The sequence below is a fragment of the Pteropus alecto genome, unplaced genomic scaffold (genome assembly GCF_000325575.1).
Source record: "Pteropus alecto unplaced genomic scaffold, ASM32557v1 scaffold11, whole genome shotgun sequence".
Taxonomy (NCBI): Eukaryota; Metazoa; Chordata; class Mammalia; order Chiroptera; family Pteropodidae; genus Pteropus; species Pteropus alecto.
Window position 1 is genome coordinate 4,560,008 of NW_006431956.1, and position 6,965 is coordinate 4,566,972.

The following is a 6,965-nucleotide window of genomic DNA, read 5'->3' on the forward strand; positions in this document are numbered from 1 at the left end:
ATGAGCAATGGGAAACACGAAGTTGTCCCCGAACCTGTCAGCGTTACGAGAGGCTTCTGTCTCCCGCTGAGCTGTGTCTGCATGTGCGTCACTCAAGTGCTCGCATCATGTGAGGAGGTGCGGTTTATAAGCTGATGTCACCCACATTTTCAGGCTGTCTGCTTTGTGCAGGGCAAGTACATGAAAGTGAGTTGGACCCTGCCTTGCCCCCTCCAGACCGTCACATGCAAGGGACAGTAAGACAAGGTGGAGTCTGACAGGGCCAGGAGAGAGGGAGAGATGGACAGAACAGGCGCTGGGAGAGGCCACCCCCTCAAGGCTGCCTCAGCGACCCCACATCAGGACGTCTGAAACGACACCTCCCCCACAGACCTGTTCTTGTCACCATCGTCACCTCACTCATTCCTCAGCCGTCGGAGCCGTCTTTGCAGCCAGCCTCTGGTGCAGCCGCAGATCACCACACCCACTTGGTCCCTCTTGACACGTCCCTTCTTCCCCTCCAGTTGACACCGCCCCACACGAGGCCTTTGCTCTACTACTGGGACAGCCCTCTGACCAATGTCCCTTTTGCACACTGTTCACACACTTTCCATGTGGTTCGCCATGGTGTAGACAGGAATAAACTCACTCCTGAGCATGGCGTTCAAGGTGCTCCCAGCTCTGCCCCCCACGCAGCCCACGCTCCATCCCGATCAGGTCATTTCTCAGCCCCTCCTCCCCCGAGCACACCGCCAGCCTCCGTGCCTCGACTGCGCTGGCTTCTCTGCGCAGACGCCGCCTATGACAGCGTTCCCCGCCGCCCACTCACTGCACTTAGCACTTGGGAAGATTAATGCATAGGTGTAAAATTGGCATAAAAGCATCAGATGTTTTATTCAGTTGGACAGCAGAGTGACGATGTTCTAAGACAAATGTCCGAAAGCCCTGTATTCAGGCTAGTCCAGGAACGCCGCTGAGAAGGAACCCCAGTCTGTCATGGTGACATCTGGCAGGGTCAGTGCACCCACCTGATGACCTCTGGCTTGGTTCTCGAGGAATCCAAAAATAGCCACCCCTTCCAGGTGAAGACTCAGATCTGGCAGGTTTCCGAGGAATGAATCGATACCGATTTACATCAGAACAAAGCTGTGGGGAGCAGTTTCTTTATTCCAGGAATTTCACCGAGACTGGCTTTCAAACTGTCCTCGGGCCCTGATACTGAATAAGGAAGGGTCCCCTATCAAATAAAGGCATTTTATTTTCAAATGAACCATCTCCTCTCGTGTGGGCGTCTGAGAGCTGGCCCTCCAGACGCACCCCTAATTACGTGGGCCCCGGCGCACATCTGCGGAACTTGCCACTTACACTCTGCTTGAGCATTTTGTTAATTCAGGGACCAGTTATCCTTACCCTCCCATTTTTTCTCTGTGAGTCTGCCTTGTTTCATTGCTTATTATCAAGGAAAAGAAGTAAATCTCAAAACAGTTTTCCTCTACGTTCGCTAGATGTTTAATGTTTTAGTCAGGCGGAGTCAAGTCAGTCGTTGAAATCCGTTGCTTATTTGTGGGGTGGGATCAAACAGCTTTATACCCTTACTGCTGCAGAAAGAGAACTGACATCCCTTTCTTTGCCCATTTCCTAGAAGTTTCAACATTTTGTGCCTTTTTTTTTTTTTCCTAGAAGGTTTCCATGTGTTAACTTCTCTTGACGTTACAGTACTCACTTTATTTTCATCACTGTTACTAGAGGTTGGACATGATGTAAAATGTTCCATAAATGTCGCTATAGCGACTTTAATTTCCTGATATATTTTTCAGCCATGCAACATGGATGAGCGTCTCCTGTGTACCGGGGACTATCCTAGACATTTGAAACCTATCAGTGGACAAAGCTGACAAAGAAACCAGCCCTCACGTGGTTTCTATTCCAGCATTAGCTTTTTTAAAAACATTATTTTACTGAGTTCTCACTCAAGTAAAATGACGTGGATAGCCTTTAAGTGTAAACGATAACTTCGACAGCCCTTTAGAAACCTTTTCGTGAGCAGCGTTTTTGCAGACCGTCGTCACAGCGGTGTGAGCTGGACCGCGGGGAGGAGGCGGGAAGCCCCTCTCTCTCCTTCCCCTCCCGGAAGCCGTGACGCCCAATGCGGCAGGGAGCTCTGAGGGCAGCGGCCGTCCTCAGGGCAGATCAGTTGGGACAAAACCAGGAAAAAGAGAGGTGTCCTTGGCACTCTGCTCAGTGGCTTCGCAACAGCGCATTTCACGGAAACCAAATATTTTTAAAGTTCTTCGGCATTTAAAACATTTTAGAAAAAAAAAATCACAGTTGGCAGTGGTCTGTCTTTCTAGTAAATGGTTCTTGGGTCATTGATGATCCTGCTTCTAGGGTTTGGGGGAAAAAACATGCAGATACCTCTGAAACAGAAGGTTTTGAAGGCCCCTGCATGTTCTGGGCATTTCGATACAGCATTGCTTTTCAATTTCACTTATCAAGAAAATGAGAAGTCTGTGGTCCAAACAGAACCACAGCTAACTCCGCGATTCATTCTGGTGTCCTGATCCGCCAGAGGGTCCCCAGCTCCACCGTCACGACGTTGCACGTTGGACGCGCAGCCCCGCGGTGGATGAGATGCCCCAGAACTAGTGTCTCTTAATGGTCCTGAACCAATTTAAAGCTTAATAAAGCTGCCTTGCTGGGGGCAGAGATATTTATGGTTTGTCACTTCGCTGCAGAGCTCGCGCTCAGATTTATGGAAGCTACTTCCTACCTGTGTGTCCGTGGGCTGCCACTCAGTGCTTTGTTCTGGCTTTGTTTTGGGTGTACTTTTCAGTGTTTTCAGACATTGGCTCTCATTCGTCACGTGTGTGCGTGCAGTGGCTCTGGAGTGTGTGCTCTGCCGGGTTAGTGAGTCACCGTAAGCAGCCCCCCGCACAGCCTCCTGCGTCGCGTGGCAGACACACCAGATGCTCTCGTGCGTGTGAGCTCAGAGGTGTGTTTTCTGCGTAACACGACCAGTCAGTTCAACCCCGCTAGCTCCTCCGCGTTGCTCTCTCATCCAGTCGATTTCAGGGCCAGCACTGATTCAAGGCCTGTGTTCACTGCCTGAGTGCGTTTCAGATGAGAAAAGCAACACAACTTTATCCCAGGCACAACTCCCCAGAGGCTCACGATGCAAGGTCCATGTTTGAAGACTCGAAAGCAACAAAATAGAAATGTTCCATTCATATGTGGTTTAATCCTATGAATCGCAGTAAATTAGCTGCAGCGGCCACATACAAAAAAATAAGAAAATGAGCAAACGCTCCAACCTGGGCAGCCCAGCTGGACAGCCGAGAGTCAGCCACGCGAGGCGTCAGCGACGGGCGACTCCGTCTTCAGGAGATGGGCTGACTTTGGAGCCAGAATTTTTAAGATCAGGTAGGATTTTGAAAGGTAGAAATAGAATGGAAGGTACAGCAGATGTGTCGAGCACGAGGAAATGCAGAAAAAGCATTTAGTTGGCAAATGGAAATTCACCTCGCTTTTCACAAGGACGAGACGTACGGACAGTAGCAGGTGTGGAGGGCCGAGCGCCACGGCCGGGGGCTGGGCCCTCTCGCAGGCCGCCAAGAGCCATTCCGGGGCTCGAGCACGGGAATGTCAGTGGTGGGGCCTGGGTGCCCAGTGGACGTCGGGGAGAACGAGGGGCAGGAGCGGAGGACGACAGGTGCATTCAGTGCGAGGGGCCGGCGCGCGTGGAAACGACGTCACTCTGCGCGTGGAGCGGAAGCACCGCAACAGGCCCTGCATTTAATGCGTCCCGCAGGCAGCCAGAGAGCTGGCCCCGCGTTCATCACTGCGCTGGGCGCTAACGCAGTGCGTGGAGAAGGAACCGCGGAGCGGAGGCGGCCCGAGTTAAACTCGGGGGCGGGTGAGATCATTCAGCGAGAATCGTCACACAGAGCCGAAGGGGACTGCGTGCGGGACAGGCCGGAAGAGCCAGGGCGGGAGGGTGGCGCCAGGGCGGCCCCGCGCGACAGCACCCAAGCCGAGCGCTTCCAGCAGGGAGCGGCTCCGTCGCCCGCTGCTCCGCGGTCTCGGTGATCCTCGGTCAACCTTTGTCTGAACATGTCAGAAATAATTCTTACATTTTAAATTGTGCGCTGTTCCGAGTAGCGTGATGACATCCCGCAGTGCCCCGCTCTGTCCCTCTGCCCTGCGTCTGCACAGTGTACACACCCACCCCCCCTTAGTGACTTAGTAGTCGTCTTGGTCACCACCTGGACTGTCGCATATCACAGCGCTTGTGTTCAGGTCACCCCTATTTTATTTAGTAATGGCCACAAAGTGCAAGAGTAGCGATGCGGGTAGTTCAGTCACGCCACAGGGAAGCCGGCAGGTGCTTCCTTTAAGAGCGAGCTGTGTGTGCACAGGAGAAACGTGACAGAGAGGGGTTCTTTCTCTCCGTGGTGTCAGGCATCCACTGGGGGTCTTGGAACACGGTCCCATGGATAAGGGGGGACTGCTGTATTTGACTCTAGCAGTTAGGGAGGAAGTTCACCCTTGAGTGGCCAGCTCACTACAGTGGTGGGGTCAATGTCACAGTTCTGTAGGTGACAAGAGAGAAGGGATGGGGGACTGGAGGCAGGAGTTGTATATTTATATGTGGCATTTTCAGGAAATGTAGTGATTTTTAAAAGTCTGTGAAAGAAGCAGAGTCAACAGGAAGAGAAACTTTAAGATGAAAACGTAAACATGTTTCTAAGGTAAATAAGAGGAGCCAGGACAAAGGAGAAAAGGAAGAGGCCAGCGAGAGCTGGACAGAGATGGACAGAAGGAGGAAGGAGGCTGGGGGGGTAGCGCCCCCCGCCCCTGGGGGCAGGGCTCCGGGCCAGCAGCGCCCTGGCCTTTCCGGCTGTCCCCACTGCTATGTACACGTGTCGTGAACCCACCACAAACGCTGAGCAGATGACGTTGTGGCTCAGAAGAGGGAGCATCCTCACCTCTGAGCACGAGCAGGTCAGGACTGAGGAGGACGTAAAGAATTTCAGACGGACCGGTGTACATCCCATGTAGGTCAAGAATTTAAATACCTAGAAACAACCAAAGAAACGTTTATACCCAGGGCAGAGGTTTAAAAAATCAGGTAACCCACAGAACCTAAGAGAGGGAGTTACCGTTATTTTCCTAGAGGACGTGACCGTGTTGACCAAGAGCTGAAAGACTGGTTTGGAGCAAGTCATTTAATCTTAGCTTGAGTTTTCTCACTTGCAAAATGGAATTGTTTGATTTTACTTTTCTTATTGAAATATGGAGGTTAATATGTACATATAATCATACTGTTGCTTTAAAAAAAAAAAACAGTAAAGTATCACATGGGAAAGATTTCATTATTTGAGATAAAAAATTCTGCTCCTCTGGACAGTAGGAAACTAGGTTAAAATTGGAATAAGATCCAGTGATATTTTTCTCTGAATTTCTTGCCTTAGGCCAAAAAAAAAAATCTCCCCACCCTTCCAAGAAATACTAGAATGTAAATGCAGAGTAGACCCTTTCCCAGTGTATTTCTTCTTTTGGACTTAGCCGAACAAGTTGGCAGTGAACTCCCCACAGTACTAGGATATTGGGCCCAACACACCCTGCTTACCAAAGACAAAGTGGCTCTGGTAGATGAAACAGAGTGAGACAGCCACGTCCAGGCAGGGTCTCCTTGTAGCCGTCACTGCTTCGAGCCTGGTCTGAGCAGGCAGTGTCTGGATCTGTGCCCTGAGGCTGGCCACTGGCCAAGGTGGCGCCCTGCTGAGGTGCATGCTCGCACTGCACCTGCAGCCCTAGCTGTTCAGTCTGGAACTCGGCTGGACGACCTCTTGACCCTTGCCAACCTGAGTGTCACATTACCCAGAGGAAGATCTGCCTTCTGGAAATGAGTGTGCTGTCCCTCTGGGCCAAATGCCCCCTTTCCAGGACGGCCCAAGACTGGGGTTCAGACAGGTGTCCCGGGACCTCCCAACGACACGCAGTTGCTTCATCCTCCGTGCTCATTCCGGAGTGCGGAGGCTGGCCACTTCGTCAGCTGTCACAGCTGTGAGGAAGCTTCACGATCGTCCATCCAGGTGCCCGTTCCTGAGCCAGAGGAGACAATTACCACACCACGAAATACTCAAAAGCAGCAACTCCCAGGGAACTGAAATGGTATTTCTGGATTTTTCCACTTATGTGTTCTCACCCTTGTGAGGAAATCACTGACGTTTCTTTCAATCTGTGTCCATGACCCTCTGTACAAACAAACATGTGAGGTCAGCGAAGGGGAGGTACGGGCTTTTATTTTGGTAAATTATAAGCAAAATGTCATTGGAAGAGAAAACAGGTTTGATTTTCTCTTTCCTCTGCTCTTTTCCTGTTGGATCCATGTCTACTGAGGTTACACAGTGGACTTTTTCAAACCCGCCGCCCAAACGACATCTTCGTTCTTTACGCGTCGGTCCTCCCGGGGCCTGGGGAGGGTACTGACTATCAGGAAAAGCGAGGACAGGGTGAACACCTGCCTGTTGCAGGTCGTCCAGCCGCGAGATCAGAACACCTCAGAACCTTCTGACACAGACAGCCTCCTCCTACCCTGTCACCCCTCCTCCCCCACCCACCCCTCAAAAAAATCTTTCAGGGAATAAATTAAAATGAGAGGCGGGGTTATTGTGCAGTAATTAGACCCTGTGTGTTGAGACTCTGCGTCCTGTCGCTGCCCTAGGGTGGTGACTAGCTAACCACGGCGACACCTGTGTCACCGCTCTGCCTCCTCAGTCTTCCCTGCTCGGCGGCCACAGGCCCCAGCGTCGCGCAGTCCGTGTGGGGGATGCGGGCGGTTTTCTGTGCTTACAGTTATTTCCTGAACCACAGAGCCGCTGCGCTGGGGAAAGTGCTTAATGAATGCACCGAAGGCAGACGCTTGCTGTCTTCCGTTAATGGCATTTCGTTGTAGCTTTAGGAAAAACTGTCTTTGCCGGCCA

The 6,965-nt window shown here is 51.7% G+C and overlaps 1 protein-coding gene across 1 annotated transcript in view; it reads left to right on the plus strand.

Moving 5' to 3' along the window:
- LOC102893385 (CUGBP Elav-like family member 2) overlaps positions 1-6,965 on the plus strand; it is a 57,916-nt gene that overhangs the window by 20,850 nt on the left and 30,101 nt on the right. The gene's annotated exons all lie outside the window — the stretch shown is intronic.